Consider the following 21,070-nt stretch of genomic DNA (forward strand, 5'->3'; position numbering starts at 1 on the left):
GCTAATTGTCAAAGTTAAAATTTACTTTCAGATCTAATTTTAAGAAGGAAAATACCAAATCTAAGTGGAACATAATCCAAAAACACTTTAAGCCATAACATTAACTCACTTCTTATTTCTTCTTCTGATAAGATTCAGTAAAAGCTATTATCAAACATACAATTTTAAAAGTTGTATTTCACATTAGAGTCCAAAGACTTATACTGCTATCTAGTGGTAACATTGAGTAATTTAAAATTATTAGCTGTGTAATCCTCTTGTCAAGTGCATAGTACTAAGCATTGCCATTAAATTTTTGAAAAATTTTCCAATTAATCTCGTAGGAAGACCAATCCAAAAAAAAAAAAAAAAAAAATTCACTCTACTTGCCTACAGACAACAAGTTTGGGGTTCTGTCATTTAAATACAATATGCTTTATGAATAAACACATATTATTTTATAAGATAAGATAATGTTTATAACATAATGTTTAAAATGGGAACATAGGACAAAATATTTTTCAGGTAAACATTCGAGCAAAATTTAAAATGGTTCACTCCCTTACACAATAAAGCAACAAAATAGATAGCTTTTTCTAAATATGTAGTTGATTATCCTTGACTTCAAAAAAAAATTTAGAATTCACATTCATACTTTTATTTTATATTTTCATTTATTTACATATTTTTGTACTGGGAATTGAAATTGGGGGCACTCAACCACTGAGATATGTCACTAGCCCCTTTTTTATTTTGAAACACGTTCTCCTTAAGTTGCTTTGGGTCTCACTAAATTGCTGAGACTGTCCTTGAACTTGTAATCCTGTTGTCTCAGCCTCCCAAGCTGCTCAGATTACAGGTGTTCACCACCATGCTTGAATTGTATTTTTACTCAGAGATTTTTAGTGGAAATACAAACTAAGTTACATTTTAAACCAAACTATTTATAGGACACATAAATATCAAATACATTCTAAGGTAAGTGTGTGTGTGTGTGTGTGTGTGTGTGTTTAGTACTGGGGATTGAACCTAGTGCCTTGTAGACTGAGGTACATGCCCAACATTTTATTTTAAGACAGAGTCTTGCTAGGTTGCCTAGGCTGGCCTCAAACTTGGATCCTTCTGCCTCAGCCACCAGAGTTTCTGGGAATACAAGTGTGCACCAGCAAATCCAGCTTCTAAGGTAATTGTTTTTGGCTTGCTATTCATACATTGAGAATTCACCTTATACAAGAAAACTGAGATTTCTTAAAACCTAAATTATTTACAATGAAGAAAACGAAGGAGAGTTTCCATTTTAAGATTTGGTAGCTGAGGTTGGGATCAAACTGGAAAAATGTAGCAGTTGGTCTAATATTTGTAGTGACTATATTGCATTAACATTATTGAAAATATCAAGTGATGATTAATATGGCAAATAGCATATTTCCAAATATAGATATTTTACAACTCCAAGAGAGATTATTCATATATTTAAGTTTTATTGTTAATGGGCAGAAGACTAATCTTCTATTTCTGAAACATATCTAAGCTACAAATATATACCTATTCAAAGACGCAGATTGAACACACACACAAACATGCACACTCACAGAATTCAGGCTGCTTCTTGAACTACAGGAAAAACATTTAGTTTCCCTCTGAGGGTAATTTAATCCTTATTACCCTGCCAATAATCTGAAAGACTTGACATTTTCTGAAGATAGTTCTTTGATGTTTAAAAAATGTTCATTGACTTGGCCACATCTTTTGTGAAGATCTCACAAATTCAGAGAGTAATCATGAGCAATGATGCAAGAAATGAGTTCTGAGGCAGGTTTACTGTGACTTTTGTTATATATGTATTATTTTTAAACTAATGTATATTAACATTAGCTTTATAGTAAATATGAAATATATTATGCATTCCAAATGTTAAGTGCTATTTAGTTACAATCATCTTTATGTAAGAATTTCCACAGCTTGCTTTAGTCACCAAGAGATTATTCATATATTTAAGTTTCACAATGTATACATACATCAAAATATCACATAACCCATAAATATACATGTATATATAATTGTACCCTATACATATATACAATTATTGTCAGTTAAATTTTTTAAAAATGTTTAAAGAATTTCTGATGTCAGTGAATAATAATCTGAGGATTGTTGGCTCTGTTTTTCTCTTTGCTCATTTCAAAACTCAAATATGTTTAAGCAACAAAACAATTAGAGGAAAAGAAAAAACCTAAATTACACTCAGGGGAAACTTTAGGTCCTTCTGAAGAACACATACATCCTTATATATGATTTAGTGAAGTAGTCCCCATTACTTTAACACAGTTGGATTGCAAAGTAGAGATGTCGTCCAGCAGTCTTCTAATAAGAATTGGAATAGAAATAGTAATCTATATGAGATCTGGTGTGGGTTGAAAAGCTTATTTCTGCTCTTATCTCCCTGTGGCAGCATTTTGCCAAGCCTCCATGGGTTATACTAATAATGTAAGGAGAAAAATTTTCCCTTGATATATGAAATGTAAAATTAAAGCAAAATAAACAAGTGTGAATGGGAGAATATAGTTATTACATTAAAATAGATTTTTTTTTTATATTTTCCAATCTCAACCCTTTTGGAATGGGATGTTGGTCTTTGAAACAAGGTGAGCAGAATCCCAATTGTTTCAACAGAAGAGCAAGTGACTGTTCATGGGGACCTTTTGTGTGAATTGCCAGTTCTCTGAGCAGATCAAGTCTTGCAATATTTTCCATTATACCTTTGAGTTTTCAATCTTTGAGGTACAATTTATAAATTTTTATATGTTTACACTATCCTCAACCTCTTTACCTTATGCTACTGTTATAAAAATTTGCCATTCCATTTTGATGATAATTAATACTAAATCCTATTAAGATTGTAATTGTTGATTACAGATTTTCAAGTCAAATACAGTGTATCAGATATGACAATAATGGTGTTTATTATTTTTCATTTATTACTCATATGATAGCTGTGAAAACAGCATAGATCTCCAACTATTGACATCTATTGTTAACATATGAGCAAAAATGTGGCAAGTTTGCATCTTGTCCTATCATCCTTCTTCATTAATACTTTGCCAATGGTATTAGTATTAACACCAACATTATTATTAATACTTTTCAGCAAGCTCACATCCAAACTTTTATCTTACCAACTATTATAAATTTAAGTCTTAAAATTACAATTTCATCAATATGTCAGCAGTCTATTTTCAAAGTTAGGGTGCTTCTTTAATAAAATTTTGAATTGCCTATTTACCTTTTAGGAAATATTCCCAAATTTAAGCAACAGACTTTTAAAAATATAATTCATAAACTAAGAATCTTAGATATATTTTACTACATTGAGAATCTTATATTTTACGTTCTGTTTTGAACTTTATATTTTAAGAGTATCTTACAGTTGAAAAAATAATTATAGCTTTTCTCTATAATTACTTTTAAATAATTGAAAGTAACATTTATAATTATTTGATATTTTTTTGATAAACCAAGCAAAGCAAAATAAAGTGCCCAGTATTTCTAGATATATGAATTCAAAGAAAGAAAAGAATGCTTTCAAAACATGCTCACATTTAAAAAAAAAATGCTTGATAATAGAGGAAATACACATTCTAGAACTTTCACCCATGACCACGTCACACTACTCTTCTGGTTGTTTTCCTCCTACTTTGCTCCACTCAAACCACAAATTTCTTCAAAATTTACTGCACTATGCATGTGGTTTGACAGCAACCCAATAAAGCTAGACACACCAAAGCCTGTGTTCAATTCAGCAGAAAGGAACACTTAGCACACCATTAAGTCAGCCATTAAGGCCACCTTGTTCTCTCTGCTTCGTTGCTGCCTAACGCGGCCAAGTACAGGTACCACAAGTGCTTCCTGTGAATGAGGCTCAATAGAGCAACAGACTCAAATGGCAAGGAAGTTGGAATGTAGGTGCCAGGATGGAAAAGCAGCTGGCTGCCCTTAAGGTTCTCTGATTCTGCATGAGAGCAAGATTCAAAAAGGAAAATACAAATGCAAGGATGGGGCAATCAGTGGAAAGTAATTATTCAGATGTCTTTCCTTTCCTTTGTGTTTAAAAATGCTTTGTTAGTGTTTTGTGTGTGTATGATTTAAAACATTTCAGTTCCCAACAAACAGTATTTTGTGTATGGGCGTCTGTAAAAATAGACCCAAGTTCTTTTTTTTTCTTGTAGCCACCACTGTAATAATTTGACAAATGAAGCACTGGAAAAATTATCATTTCTATTGGGCTACCTCTCTATCATTAGGATGGAGTCTCTATAATTTGACTTATTAAATATTTACAACAATTATTTTTTTTTTATTTTATAAATTAGTAGGTAATTTCAAAGATGCTAAGTAAATTTATCTAAATTCCCACAACTAATAAGAAGAGAGTGGAGTTTGAGCTAAGGTCTATTAGGTATTATGCTCTAGACAACCATTAATTTAATTTCTGTCTCACTAGATTTACCTATTCACACATTTCATACAAATGGGATCAAGCAATATGCAGAATTTTGTGGCTGATTTCTTTCACTTAGCATTATGTTTCAAGTGTTATCCTTGCTACTGCATAAATCAATACTTCATTTCTTTTAAGGGCCAAATAATTTTACACTGTGTGAATATACCACATTTTATTAATCTATTTTTTATTTGTTCTTATTAGTGATACATGACAGTAGAATGTACTTTGACACATTATACATAAATGGAATATAACTTCTCATTCTTCTGGTTGTACATGATGTAGAATCACACTGGTCCTATCTTCATATATGCACATAGGATACTAATGTCTGATTCATTCTACCATCCTTCCTACCTCCATATCCTCCCCCCCCCCTTCACTTCCCTCTGCCTAATCCAAGGTAACTCAATTCTTCCCTAGTACCCTCCCCCTTATTGTGAATTATCATCTACATATCAGAGAAAACATTTGGCTTTTGGTTTCAGTGAACACTTAGATCATTTTCCCTCTTTGACTATTCTGAATAATATTGTTATGGACATTTGTGCACAAGTTTCATTTCTCTTGGGTGTAAGGTCCTTGCTTAACATCTGAATAGCCATCTTAAATGACAGCTGCAATCTTAAGAAAAAGTTTCACTTTCCTGCCCAAGGGCCTTTCTGAGAAAGGCTCACCACTCCCTCATACAAACCCCACCCTTAACTACCAGCAATCTGACCCACCTGGCTCTAATCCCTGAGCCTGCTCCAGACATGTATTGCCTCTCTCTGTCTATGGAGAGATGGCCTTTATTTGTTAGCTCTGACAAATAAACTCTCATGTGTATCTCTGCCTGATCTCCATCTTTCATTTCTCGCTCTTCCGGTTCCTCGCTTTCCTTTCATTGGGTCCATACCAAGGAGTCCAATTGCTGATTTTGTGTTTAAACTTCTGAGAAACTACCAGTATTTGCCCTAGCAGCTGACCCCTTTTCTTCCTGATTGAAATATTTTGACTCTAATATCACCGATATTCTTGGTCAGCTAGCTAATAGTCTGTCCAGTTTAGTAATTTTTTCAAAAACCAATTTTTAGTTTTACTAATTTTTTTTTGTTTTTTCTATTCTCTCTTTCACTAACTTCTGTTCTAATCCTTATTATTTCCTTCTTTTAGATTTCTGTAGATCTAGTTTATATCTGAAGATGTAAGATAAATACATATTTTTGAATGACTAAAGAAATATTTTGAGTATTTTTTAATATGGCTGTTTCTTAAGAGCCTGTATTCAGTCTTTAGAAATTATACTCATGACTTAATCAATTTTATCTCAATTGACTAACATCATCTTTGACCCAAACTATTACCAAAAAGAGGAATAAAATATTATATACAGAAAACTATAGTAAATAAACATATATGTACATATATAGTGTGTGTATATACATATATATGTGTATGAATGCATATATACACATATTGTTAAAACATTTTCATAAGATGGATGGTTGAATGTATAAGTTCATCATATCATTATCCTTCTTGTACTTTCTAAATAAATATTATTTAATATTTATACATACCTAATTTTAATAAACAAAAATAAGTATACATGGAAAGGTCCTTTTTTAAAAAATAAAATAAAGCCTAAAAGTTTGAATGACTAGCTCAAATTCAAATAGCTTGTTAAATCAGGGGCAAACTATGTTTTGTTTTTTAAGATTTTAAGGGCCACCTACACAGTAGTATTGCTCTAACACTAGAGTTAAAAGAAAAATTCCTTAGAATGATTAAATTTAGTAGAGTTTATTTGAGCAAAGCAAAGCAAAACAAAAACATGAGAATAGGACAGCCCCCAGAACCAAAACAGGGACTGAGAAGTCCAGTCAATAATGTGATCATAGTATTTACAGAAAAAAAAAAAAAAAAAAAGAAGTAAGGCATAGGAAATAGCTTAATGGCTATGATGTAAGGGGTAACTCACCCAAGCCCTGAAGGCAAAATAAACCAAGAACACTGTCCTGAGAATTAGTGCCTGGGAAAGGGAAAGTTACTCTCTCCTTTCTAGTCAGCTCTCTTCAGGGGACTTTATTAGCATCATCCCCTCCTACCTCTTAGATTGGAAAGGACTTCCCCTTAGATCTAACTACTTTCCTTTGAAGTATAAATGCCCCTGTGGAGGCTCCAGTCCCAAAGCTAGAGATTTATCAAAGGACTTGTTAAAAGAGCCAGTTCTCCCCCTTACCACACTTTGCTTCTGTGAAGATGCTTCCTGCCTGAAATCCTGTGCACAACTATGTATCCTTTAGACTAGAAAATTTATGACACTAGATAGCCTATAAATGTTGTGAAAAACTAGTGATGGGCACTCAGAATTTGGAGTTTCTCTCCTCTAGACCCGCTGCGTAAAATAAAGTTTGAGTTCTCCCACACTTCCCCTGGGAGTTTGCTAGTTCTTGCCTGATTCTGGCAAAAATAGCATAGTCAACCAACCAGTCAACAGGGTACAACTTAATGAGTTTATTAGTCACAGGGCCTACTGCCACCAACCAAAGCTCAGTTACTGGGATTGAACTCTGTATTGCTTTGTTCTGTTGGGACAAGGGCAGGTGTCCCATCCAAATTCATGTCTTCCCACAAACTTTATTTAACCCTAGAAAAACATTTTAATTTATACAATTGGCCATACTTTCTGCTTAGTATAACAAGTTTTTGCATCATTTAACATTCTTATTAAATTCCCTTTAAAATGCAGCTAGAATAATTTACACTAAAATTTATAAATTTGTGGCTCATTTGCTGAAAGTTCCCAGTCCCAGATTTACTTTTCTGATTGCACAAAAATGTTCTTCTACCCTACTGTCTTGTGTTGCCAAGATATGTTAGTCACTTTTGATTTTAGAAAAATGCCATCAAAAATTCATAATGGACTGTAATTTTTTGTGCATATTTAAATAGAACAAATACATATATTAGTACATGCATATATATTTTTTTTCTTCTAGAAGGAATAAAAAGAATCTGGTAAATGTCATGTTATGTGTATTTTACTACATTTTTAAAAAGTAGTTTTAATGTGAGCCTCAAAGAAGTGGGTCATACAGGAAAGCTCAGACAAAGCTGCTCCTGGCAGTGTTTAGTTCAGTAGTTTACAAAGTGTGGCTCCTGGACCAGCGGCAAAAGCTACAGCTGCACAGTCACCTGAGAACACATTTAAATTGCAAATTCAGTAATTTGTGTTTTAATGAGCCTCTGGATATTTCTGATTCAGGCTTTGAGAATCACTGAGCTAATATATAGCCAGTGTTCAAAACTATTGACTCCAGGGCAAACATTTGCAAGCCTATGACACAGTAGCTTCATCTGAAGAAATTTTAACAAATGCTGAGGGGCTCACCTTAAATCAACTCCATCAGAATTCCCAGAGGTGGAATCTGGATATTGATTCTTTTTTTAAAAAATTCTCAAGGTGAATGCAAATGAGATCCACAATAAACTATCCCTCACACCTATTTGTCTGGCTATTATCAAAAACATAAGATAATGAAAGACCTAAGCAACCTCATTCTACTTGGAACCTCATTTTGCTCTGAAACTTAACCCCTGACCTACTGCAGACCTAAAGTCAGGAAAATACCACAGAAAGCTCTGTGCAAACAGTTCTCGGAAAAGCCTCAAATGGTGATTGCCTAAGATAGGCCAAGATATCGAAATATCTGAAATTCCAGATGGCCCCCACCTGGGTGTGGTGATCAATATCTAAACTAGAAGCCCTGCAGCTAGTACCCTCCTTGCGCCACCCTCACGGTTTCAACCCATCATTTTTATTGCATCAACCCCCCTTGAACTAACCAATAATCCTTTCCAGATTCTTTCCCACCATTTGATATACTAATCATGTTTTAGAGTTGTTTGATTTTCCCATGATGTGTGATGATTTGCTAAGAGATGCTATGATGTATGTGAAGTCCCTGCCTTCCCCAAAGAGTGCTGCAAACCCTGGGCTCGGGGCTTCTCAGCATCACCAGTTGCTGTGTGCGCGTGGAAGACCAAGCTAGCTCGCAATAAACACCTCTTTGCTGCTTACATTGATCTTGGTCTCTGGTGGTCCTGAATTCGAGCATAACAATAACAAATGTTGGCAAGGTTTTAGAGGAATTGGAACTCTTGTACAGTGTTGATGGGGATACAAAACGATGAAGTTTCTATAGAATACAGTGTAGAGGCTCAAAGAAAAAAAGTCAAAAATAGAACTACCATATGATCTAGCAATCCCAGTTTCAAGTATCCCAAATAATTTAAATCATAATCCTGCAAAGAAATCTGCATCCCCATGTATACTGCAGCACTAATCACAATACCTGTAAGGTGGAAGCATCCCAAATGTCCATTGACAGACAAATGGATAAGAATATCGGTACACACACAAACATGTATAAATATGCTTTATAATACATATACAATGAAATACTTTTCAGCCACTAAAAAGGACTTCTTGCCACATAAAACATAGATGAACCTAGAGGACATTTATGTTAAGTAAAATAAGCCAGTCACAAAAGGACAAGTACTGCATGATTCCAATTACATAAGCTTTCAAAAATATTCAAATTCATAGAAACAAAGAGTGGAATGGTATTTACCAGGAATTTGGGGTAAAGAGAAATGGGAGTTGTTATTCAATAGTTATCAAGTTTTGATTATGCAAGTTGAGTAAGTTCTAAAGAACTGCTGTGCTATAATGCCTACAGCTCTCTTTTGAGCACTTAAAAACTCTTTGGAAATAGAGTAGATCTCGTGTTAAGTGTTCTTACCACAAAAAGTGGGGCCATGAGGAAACTTTTGGAAGTAATGAATATGTTTATTACCTTCAGAGACAGTGGTGATGCTTCCACAGGTGTATGCTTATGTCCAAACATATCAAGTATATGCAATAGCTGTGCAGGGGTTTTTTTATGTATATGTTATGCCTCATATTTTTTTTTAAAAGCCCCCAGGTGATTTTAACATGTAGCAAGGGTTGAGAAATATTGCTCTGATAGCTATCAGAAGGTTTAAATCTAGCCTTTAAATACTCCAGCCTCTGTGCATGCCTTAGATATGTAGAATGATATAATGTAAGCAAAACATATGGACAGTTTAATCCCATTAGCAAAATCATCCTTATTGTGAGATGTGATTAGATATTAAATATTTGAATAGTCAGAGTGATAGTCCTTAAGGAAACTATTGATTTTCACTTGATTTCTCATTTGCCATGCTTAGAGTTAAGAAAATGTTTTGATCATATTGCATAAAAGCAAACCTAGTTCTCTTTGAAAAAAAAAACATCTATTGTGATTTAATAAATGGACTTTTGAGACATTTTTATATAAGTCTTACGAACCCAGTTAATATGACTGTGGTGTCATATTATTTGGAGTCCCAAAGTCCTTATTTCTCTGGTGATGAAACCAGTCTTAAAAATCAGGATCTGGTCCCTGTTACCCTATTGTTAAAGAGTGAACACCCAAGAAATTCCAGGGCAGGAGCAAAAAGGTTTTTTTAAAGTATAGAACACACAGAGAGAGACTCCTCCAGAGAAGAGGGGATCCAGAGCTGGTGTCCCCTGGAGTAGGGTGTCTTGCCCCTTTTACAGATTTTAGGTTTCTTCTCATGTTCCCTCCTCTCATCCTGCCCCAAAGGTGAAGTGACCAAAGGTGGGTAAAAGAACCACCCAGGGGTACCTATTAACATCTCTGGCTGGGAGGACAAATCCCCTGGTGGCTGGTGACCTTAGCAACAGGTGAGGAGGCAGAGGTACTCTGGAGGTATTAGCACTTGATTTCCTTTTGAATCAGCTCTCATCATCCTGACCCAATCATTTATTATCTACACTGACTGTCCTTTTGCTCCAGTCTCAGTGATAACATCCCTCCTTAACCTTGCATGTATATTTTCTTTTCTATACCTACTATGTTTCAGTTTGATGATGATTAAGAAACAAAATAATTCTAGGCATACAAACTCTTTGTCTTTTAACTGGTGCTTCAGAAATGGACATTGTTACTACTTTCAACATTCCCTTTCTGCAAACAGTATTTTTATTGGAGGTCATAAAAATCAGTTCATTTCCAACCAGTGCTCTTATCCTGTGGCAGTGCATAGAGATCCAGCTCTACCTGGTGATGCTCTTCAACCTAAGCCTTTAAGCCTTTCCCGTGTCTTCTCATTCACTTGGCTTCAGATAATTTTTGGTTTTGTTTTGAGGTGCTACTGGGAATCAAATCCAGGACCTTGCACATACAAGGCAAGCACTGAGCTACTTTCCCAGTCCTTTTTAAAGTGTATTTTGAGATAGGATCTCATTAAATGCCCAAGTAACTGAGATTACAAGCATGTGCCACCACACCCAGTTATGCCATTCTTATTGTAATCCCCACTGGCACCCTCAAAGAGCATGGAACCTGAAAGGAAAGCAAGGAACCAGGAGCCGGGGAGGGAGAAATGAAAGACGGAGACCAAGCAGAGATGCACACAAGAAGTTTATTGGTCAGAGCTGACAAATAAAGCCATCTCTCCATAGAGGGAAAGAGGCAATACAGGCTTGGGTTCTGCAACTTCCATAGGGCAGGCTCAGGAATCAGAGCTGAGCAAGTCCTAATGAGGTAGTTAAGGGTGGGGTTGGTATGAGGGAGTGGTGAGCCATTCTCAGAAAGGCCATTGGGCAGGAAAGTGAAACTTTTTCTTAAAAATTAGCAAGACAGTGTCTTCAATTTAAAAAAAAAAAAAAAAAAACAGATGCTAAGCAAGGACCTTCCAGAACCAATTATTAACATCTATATTGCTCTATTTCTCAACTGAGCAATAAACAGGAAAATATTACATATTCCTGTGCTTTCTCCTGCCTTTTAAACAAATTAAGAAAATTTCTTTAAACTCAATCATCTTTATTTTTTGTTAGGTGCTTTTGTAAAGAAGTTAAAAATTTAAAAGAAACTTTTAACAAGTAATGTTTCCAAGGTCAGTTGACATCACCATTTGTTAAAAATTATTCTGGTTAATTTTAATATGTCATTGGGTTGCAATACCCTGTCCTATAGTCTATCATTCTCAATCCTGTTAAAAATACTTCTTGAATCCCACTCTCACAGATTCTGTTTAAGCACTGTGGTTGATTTTAATGTTCAGTCAGAGTGGACAGTCATTGCTCTAGACCTGACTCACAAAGTCTGTCTCAGAAACACTGGGAGGATGCTCGGCATCACTAAACATCAGGGGAATGCAAACCAAAACCACAATGAGATATCATTTCACCCCAGTTAGACTAGCTATAATTAAAAAGACAAAAAATAAAAAAAAAATGCTGACAAGGATATATAGAGAGGGGAACCCTCATCCCTTGTTTTTAGGAGTGTGAGTTAGTATAGTTTCTAGGAATATGAATTAGTACAACATGGAAGTTCCTCAAAAAACTAAAAACAGAACTACCATATGATCCAGCTATCCCATTACTGGGTACATAGCCAAGGGAAATAAAATCAATATATCAAAAGATACCTGCACTGCTATATTCACTGAAGTACTCTTCCCAATAATTCATACACGGAATCAACCTTCATGTCCATCTATACAAATGGATAAAGAAGTATGGTAGCATAAGCAATGGAATACTGTTCATCTATAAAAATGGATGAAATCCTGTCATTTGATGCAACATGAATGAAACTGGAGGACATTATGTTAAATGAAATAAGATAGTCACAGAAAGGTAAGTACCACATATTATCACACATAGGCAAAAGCTGGAAAAAAAATGATATCATAGAGCAGAACAGCATTCAGCAGAGGCTAAGAGGAGTGGGAAATAAAGATAGTAGAGGAAAGTTGGATAATGGGTACCTGTTATCATTTAGATGTTAGGTGTTCCCCAAAAGTTCATGTGTGAGATAATGCAAGAAGGTTGAGAGGTGAAATAACTGGGTTATGAGCCTTAACCCAACCAGTGAATTATTTCTTTGATAGGGATCAACTGGGTGATAACTGTAGATAGGTAGTGTGTGGCTGGAGGAGGTGGATCATTCAGGGCATGCCTTTGGGATATGTATTTTGTGCTTATTGAGCAGAAATCCACAAGCTCCTTCCTCCATCCTTGCCACACCCTGAGCCACTTTCCTTCACCTACTCCCTTATAACATGATGATTTGCCTCACCTTGGTCCCTGAGGAGTGGAGTTGGCCATCTATGGACTGAGATCTCTGAAACCATGAGCCTCAAAATGAACTTTTTCTTCACTAATTGTTCTTGTCAGGTCTTTTGGTCACAGCAATGAAAAAGCTGATTAAAACAGTACCAAAATATAATTAGGAGGTATGAGTAATAGTATTCTACAGCACAATAAGATGACTACAGCTTGCAACAAATGATTATATATTTATAGAGATCTAGAAGAGAGCTGGGTGTACACTGCCTATAATCTGGCTATAGAGGCTGAGGCCAGAGGATCCTAAATTTAAGAACAGCCTTGGCAACTTAGCAAGACAGTGTCTTCAATTAAAAAAAAAAACAGAAAGGGCTGGGGATGTCACTCAAAGTTTGGGTGTCACTGGGTTCAATTCCTTGTGCCACCAAAAAAGAAAAAGAGAAGACCGAAGAGCACAAATGTTTCCAACAACAACAAAAGTTGATAAATCTTTAAGAACAAGAGAATGTGAATTACCCTGATTTGGTTGGTCATTACGCATTATACATATGTGTCAAACTATCATACTATTATCTCACAAGTAAGTGCACTTAATATTTGTCAATTTAAAATGTATACAATTTTAAAATACTTAAAAAAACACTAGAGGAGCTCATTAAAACACCATGGATTATGAGAAAACTGGTTGTACATTTTATGCCTTACAAACAACAACAAAAAACTGGATGTTATTATATGTGGACAGTTTCTGATTCCAGTTTCAAACATGTCATGAAATAGTGCCATACATTGGGAAATGTGGAGTAGAGATGCAATTTGCTCCATGCATAGGAAAAAAAATTGTTCTTCAGTAGAAATAATGCATGTAAATAGCTCATCCCCGTGTTATCTGATATGATTTTGTGTAAATTATTTCATAATTCTGTAAATTACAGATAGTTGATACCAATACAAAATAATTAGTCTGTAAACTCACAAAGTCTGACTAGATAGGTTCTATTGACTTCCTTCCCCCATTGTAGAAAAAGCTAGTTTGCATGAATTTTTACTTTCATTTAACTATAAGAATTTTTTTCCTTATTTTTCTTTGAAATAATTTTGACATCTAATTAGTTTTATCATTAATTAGTAATAAAATGAACACATGTTCATTTTTATATCTCTATGGGAGATCTCATTTTCTCAAGTTTATAAAATTATTTTAAATATATTAAAATTTTAATTATTTGTACCCCTAAAATGAAAATTAATTAGTAAGGGACTTTTTCCAAAGGAACATTTAAGAATTTTTAGTGTCACCAGTTTGATGTTGTTTAATTAAAATAATATTGTATATATTATGTTCTTAATAAGATAAAATAATAAGTTATAAACTGAATGATTCTCCAAATTATTTTATAGACATTAATGTAGTGAATATATTGATGAATAACTAGTACATATTTTATTCATTATCTGTAAGGACTTTAAAAATTTTTTATTTATTTATTTTTTCCTTAAAAAAAGTACCAAGATGAACCACTAGGTGGCAAGGTAGCATTTGCAAAGAAAAATATCAAGAAAGGCCTAAATTCTGTTCAATGTTAGCATAATTGAAATAGAGATGTTCAAAGGATAATAATTCAATTAAAATTTTCTAAATATTCCCTTGTTTAAAAACTTATCTGCTTGCCATTAGTATTCTCATGGGAAAATAATTTCACAATAAATTTTTAAAAATGCCACCAAATAAAAATATTAGACTCAACCTATTTCTTGAAATCTTGAATTTAAAGTTATTTTTTATATCTGATACAAAAATATTCAAGTATGAAGGGACTTTAGATATCATCTAAGCTTATTCTTTGTGCTGAAACTAAATACAATTTTCCTGATCTTTAACCAAACTTCCTATTAAACACTTCAGGTAGAGAGAGAAGAAGCCCTGTCTCACAAATCAGCATAACCATGCTATTTTCCATTTCCTTTTTAAATTAGATAACCATGCAATTTTCCATTTTCTTTTGTTTTTGTGGATGGTGGGGGAGTGGTTACCAGGGATTAAACACAGGAGCAAAAGACCACTGAGACACATCCCCAGCCCTATTTTGTATTTTTTATTTAGAGATAGGGTCTCACTGAATTGTTCAGTGCCTCATCATTGCTGAGACTGGATTTGAACTCCTGATCCTCCTGTCTCAGCCTCCCAAGCCACTGGGATTACAGGCATGAGCCACCACGTCCAGCTCCATTTCCTTTTTTAATTAGATAAGTTTCATATAAATTATAGACAATAATATATCTATCCTCCAATTATATACTATGTGGAATTTTTAAAATATTAACTTTTTCCCATCATTGTAGAGTTTAATTTTTTTTTAAAGAATAACATACTTTCCATGGAATAGAACTCCAAACTCAGAAACTTCAGAGAAAAAATGGTTCATGCTCTGAAATCCTAATGAAAAACCATTTCATGACCTTTTAAGGTAGAAAAAGGGAGGTATTTAAAAGATGGCAGGACTTCTCTTAAGATTATAACTGTAATAATTTAATATATTTCTCCTTTTTCACCTTTTCCACCTGCAAACAATTTCAGGAAAATAAATTTACAAACTATATTTCCAGCAGAGTTGTATGATAGATACACACAAACTCCCATATGGGTAAAGACCTTCTAAAGCAGTTGAGGTAGATCAAAAACAATGTAGAAGAATAAAAGTGATAAAACCCAAGGTCAAAATGTGCAACTCTGATAAATCTGGTTCCTTTCTTCATTTGACATTATATACTGGAGGTTTATTTTTATTTTTATTTTCAATTTCCTTTTTTATTTTCATTTTAATTCTGGAAATGTGTTTTCTGTATCACACATTCTATTTGATACAATTCATCTTTGGGGGAGTTTACTGGGGATTGAACCCAGGGGCTAAGCTGTATTTCTAAGCTACATCCCCAGCTGTTTTATTTTTATTTTGAGATAGGGTCTTCCTAAGTTTCTGCGGGTGGGGGTTCTCAGTAAATTGCTGAGACTCGCCTTAAACTTGCAATCCTCCTGCCTCATCCTCCTGAATCACCAAGGTTTCAGGGGTGCTCCACCATGCCTGGGCATACTGATCATTCTTTTCATAGGAATTATAGAAGCATCTGGATTAAAAGCAGGAAGAAAAAATAGGATGCCCATGGTATTGGTTATGTAATAAAAACTAATGCTAACTTCGGAGCTTCAGATCACACACACTGATCATTACACGGTTGCTACAGATCAGAAATCCATGCATGATTTTCCTGGGCTCTCTGCTGAAGATCTCACAGTGTTGTCAGTTTCATCTGAGGCCTAACTGTGGGAAGATTTGCTTTGATATGCAAAATGTAATTCCTTGCAGAGTTATGACTGAGGGTTTAAGTTCTTGCTGGCTGTCACCTAGAAACTGAGTTTCTTTTCTCATGGGTCTCCCAACATAGACGGACCACAACATGGCAACTTCTTCAAAGCCATTAAGGGGTAGAGAAAAGCAAGAGGTTCTACCAGTCAAGTACTACAAACTTATGTACCTACTTATGTACATTTCATCAACTTTGCTGTATTCCACGGGTTATAAACAAGTCATAGGTCTTGCCCAAAGACACAAATATCAGGAAAGAAACATCATAGGGAGGCACCCAAGGGTGTGTCCACCCCACCACCAGCTCCATTTTTTATCTAACAGTATACTTGAGGTACTAACATACAAGAAAACAAAGAGAAGGAAAACAAAAATAGGGCCAAACAGGAAAAACAAAACCAGTGAAGTAAGTCCTTATTAAAGACAATATCTGTGGATCAAATAGTTAATGTGGATCAGATAATTTTTTACAGCTAACAAAAGGCTTTCTATTTTATTTTTGCTAGGGTCCAATATCTTATTAACTATATTTACTCTAAAATGACACAGAAAACCTTTGATGTAAACAGGGAAATTATTTTAGAGGACATGCATAAAAATTCAACAGTATGAAAATAGAACCTTTCTTAACATGTATGTTAATATACAAAGGGACAAAACAAGTTACATTTTATTTATGAATAGCATAAATTTCAAAATAAAATGCCACTTTTTTAAAGCTTCCTATGCTTAAGAAATTCTATCAAGATATTTGTAACAAGCAAAGTAGGACTTCTGGCAATGGCAGCATGAAAAAATCAGATGATTTCTCTCACAGAAAACATCCACATACAATGGACAAAAATATTTAGAAACAACTCTTTAAGGCATGGAAAATGACGAAAACCAGGAAAAATCTTGAGAAGAGTTTACTCATAGTAGGCTGCTATTGCGTGATGTTCTTCCTGGAACATTCCTCAACCACACCCATCCCCTCTGGTCAGGAGGTAGAAAATAGCAGCCTTAACAGCTCAAGATAGTAGAGGATAGAACCCAGAGAAACAGAAAAGCTGGAAATTTAACAGGAAACATTGTGAGATTCCCCAAAATCTGGCTCTACACCCTGTCCAAGTCTCTGACTGATCATGAACACATGTGTACACAGAAAGGATCCAGGAAACCTGGTGGGAAAGAAGCAGAATCTGGAGATGGGTCTACTCCCTGATAGAACTGCTCCTATTGAGATTTCAGGGTTACTTCACCTCTGACCAAAGATAATCCCCACACTGCACACAGTTTAAGAAGCAGAAAGCAGAAAATGTTCAAGGCCAAAGTGTCAAAGAGTAGAAGTTTGAGCTGGCAGAACAACCAGTCATTTAGGAAAAAAAACAGAAGGAAGGGAACCACAAAACGGATGTGCCCCAATTCTGAGTGAGTATAAACTACCTGAAATCTCCAGTTCATCACAAAACTACACAGGTTCTGGGGAAAACTCCAAGAGTCACCATGAAAATGCAGTGTCTGGAAGGCAAAAAAAAAAAAAAGTATACATATAAGCTGCTGAACACCGTGGGGTGACAGATTTTCCTGTTTGATTCTAAGCAAGATAATTATATATTATCATAAAAAATCAAAAGTCCTCACAAGAGCTAAAGAGATCACAGAGGCATTTCCTAGTGTTATTTGAAAGGACAATAATTCAACCAAAAATTATTAGACAAGCAAAAGCAGAGAAATAGCAATTTCTGTAAGGTTGTAGATGTTAGATTTAGTGAATGGACTTCAAAATAGGTACTAAAATATATTTGAATAATTAAAGATGTTACTTTAATGAGTGACCTAATAAGGAATTTTAATAGAGAAGGGGGAGCTATATATATAAGAAAATAAAAAAATAAAGTAACTGAAGTGAAACAATTAACTATGTACAACAGCAGATTTGAGACTACAGAAGAATCTATAAGGATTCTGATCCATAATGGGGGGAGGGGGCATGGGAAGAATGGAGGAAATTTGGACTGGGCAAGGGGAGGGGGAAGGCAGGGGGCACAGAGGTAGATAAGACAGTAGAATGAAATGGACATCTCCAGGTACATGTATGATTGCACAAATGGTGCAACTCTGCGTCATGTACAACCAGAGAAATGAAAAGTTGTACTCCATTTGTGTGCAATGAAATGAAATGCATTCTGCTGTCATGTATAACTAATTAGAAAGAAAATTAAAACTGTTTTAGAAAAGAAAAAAAAGAAGAAGAATCTATAAACTTGAAAATAACTCCTTAAAAATGCTCCATTCTGGCTGGGACATAGTGGCACATACCTGCAATTCCAGTGACTTAGGAGGCTGAAGCAGGAGAATTGAGATTTCAAAGTCAGCCTTAGCAAAAGTGAGGTGCTAAGCATCTCAGTGAGACCCTGTCTCTAAATAAAATACAAAATAAGGCTGGGATGTGGCTTAGTGGTTAAGCAACCCTAGGTTTAATCCCTGGTACCAAAAAAAAATTATTTTGAAGTAGTATGAGAAGAAAAAGTGAAGGAAAGAAAAAAAAAAAAAAACATTGAAGCGTCTAAGGAAAAATATAAAGCAGTTCAAAGTTTATGGAATTTGAATCCCAGAAAGGAATGGAAATAAAAAAGAGGAGAACAATTTTTGAATACAGAATGGCAGAAAACTCCCATAATTTCACAGGAAACACACACTTCCAAAACCCTCTGTTAGAATAAACACAAAGAAATCCACACTTAGATATACCTAGACGAAAGCCAGGGATAAGGGGAAAAAAATCTAAAAATGGTAAGAGATTATAGCAGCCTTATTTATAATAACCAAAACTAGAAAACAATCTATATGCTTATTACCTGGTGACCGGATAGATAAATTTATGAATGGACACTATTCAAAAACAAAAAGCAAGGGCTAGAGAGGAAGTTCAGTGGTAGAATGTTTGCCTGGCAAGCATGAGGTCATAGTTCTATTCCCAGCACCAGGAAAGAATATCTTTAAAACAAAAAGCAAAACAAGTAAGAAATATTCTCTAAAGGAAAATTTAGTGAGTCAACATTATTGTTTAATCCAAGCATATTAGGAATTATTATAATATATAAAAACATAAAAAGTAGAATTTGGAAAGGAACCTTAGACAGATAATCTTGTCCCTGAAATGAATAAGGCTTTACAGAATAGAATCTTGCCCCAGCACAAATAAGACACTGCTTGAAAACCCTTAAAACAAATATTACACATTTTATTAGTGAAGAATCAAACTCATAATAACAATAAGTGACTCCTTAGAGTTATTCTGAAGTAATTAGATATTGTGATTCTCCCAGGGAACTGTGATATCAATATGCCTTCAACTTTGCAATTCTGGTTTTGTTGTTGTTAATGTTGTTATTGTCATTCCAACACTCGAATCAACATATCAGTTTTAGTAACTGTTTTGACCCTTGTCCTTTCTAAACAAAATTGTACCATCTACAGCCCAGACTGATGCTAACCCTGTGACCCTTCTCACAGGCACAGACAGAGAGCTGGGCCAATCATATTCTCCTTCACAGAAATTTGAATTGTAAATATGGGGTGGGTGATGAATTCATTATTAGTGGCAACTTAAGGTGAAATAATGCCAAGAGGTAGATTCAGGGTCATTAGTTGTGTGCTGGATTGATTTTTACGATGAGAAAGAAACTCTAAGTAAATTGGAAATTGAGAATGTGAATAAGCAAGAGCTGAGAGGTAGAGAAATATAGTCAGAGAATATTTCTGTATTCAGCATTTCTGTAACCCAGTGTGCTTGAGGTTTATGAGGAACTTTAAATGCTAAGCCCTAAATCCCTGTGGGGAAGGTTGTAAAGAGACTATGCATTAAATATTTCTAGGTGGTTTAAATGCTATAAAAATTTTGCCAGGGTGCCTTTAATATTTGGCATCTTTTCAACCATAATTACCATTTTCACCTATTTCCCCTAAGTAATATCATTTTTAGTCACGGCATTATGGTTATTATGCTAAAGAAGCATTTTCCTTATTTATCACCTCTTTTAAATGTTGTTTGCATCCTCCAAGACTACAAAAGTCATTAACTTAGTAAACATATATTTATTACGATCTTACTGTTTGCCAAGTACATTGTTATCTATGGCTATATGAAGTAAAATTGGAGGGATCCATGGGAGGACACTAAATGAAAGAAAGCTAATCAGAGAAGGAAATCACTTTTCCAGCTAATATTTAAGGCTTCCACATAACCACACACAGAAAAGAACTAAACAAAAATCCCTATTTGTATGCCAATTTTTTTTTTTCAGAGAACTGAGACCTAAACAACCGAAGGAAACAAATTTTCCAGTCTGGAGCAGAATCATCCATGTATAAGAAACAACTAGCACCAAATCCCTGACAAGAAAATGTATTCAACGCCCTCATCTTAAAAGGAGAAACTGGGGTCCTGGGAATGAAAGATCATGAGCAATGCTGGGACATCAACCATAATATCTTTACTTCAAAGAACATTTCTCTTCCTAAAGGAATGAAAAAATGAGATATAATATGCATTCATTATATGGTCTATATAAAATCAAATTTGCCCACTCAAATATGCCATTGCAGAACAAAAATATTCTATAAAAATTGGAGCATTCATAACATAGAATATCATAAAAGTCATTCAGTAGAAGTTCAATGATATGTTAAATGTTAATAATATATTATAAAAATGAGATTTACACCGAGCATGTGGTTTGCTTTGCCCTGCAGTTCTACCCAAAAGCTATTAGGTGAATCTGAAGTGTAGGTTTTGGCAGTAAAAAAGGGATTGAAGCCAAAGTGGGTGGTCACGGCCTATGGTCAGGAGTCAGAGGGCCCAGTATGAGTAATAAATATAACCATTTGAGAATAAGAAGGGAACCTGTGCTGGCAGGTGACCTGACCCTGGAAGTGGGAGCGCAAACATGGTAAGCTGGACTTCACATGGGAAGATGATTGGTTCAGGGTCTCAGGGTGCCAGGTGAGTCCTGACAACTTCAGTGCAGTAGGCAACATGACATATACAGAATGGGGAAAGAAAGTTACCTATGCAAG

The 21,070-nt window shown here is 34.8% G+C and overlaps 1 long non-coding RNA gene across 1 annotated transcript; it reads left to right on the forward strand.

The window, feature by feature from the left end:
• Positions 1-1,078: 1,078 nt before the first annotated feature.
• On the forward strand, positions 1,079-20,709 carry LOC139704690 (uncharacterized). The gene is made up of 2 exons (XR_011706602.1): positions 1,079-1,162; positions 20,299-20,709. It is a non-coding gene; the product is annotated as an uncharacterized lncRNA (long non-coding RNA).
• The last annotated feature ends 361 nt before the right edge of the window (positions 20,710-21,070 follow it).

This window comes from Marmota flaviventris, chromosome 1 (genome assembly GCF_047511675.1).
Source record: "Marmota flaviventris isolate mMarFla1 chromosome 1, mMarFla1.hap1, whole genome shotgun sequence".
Taxonomy (NCBI): Eukaryota; Metazoa; Chordata; class Mammalia; order Rodentia; family Sciuridae; genus Marmota; species Marmota flaviventris.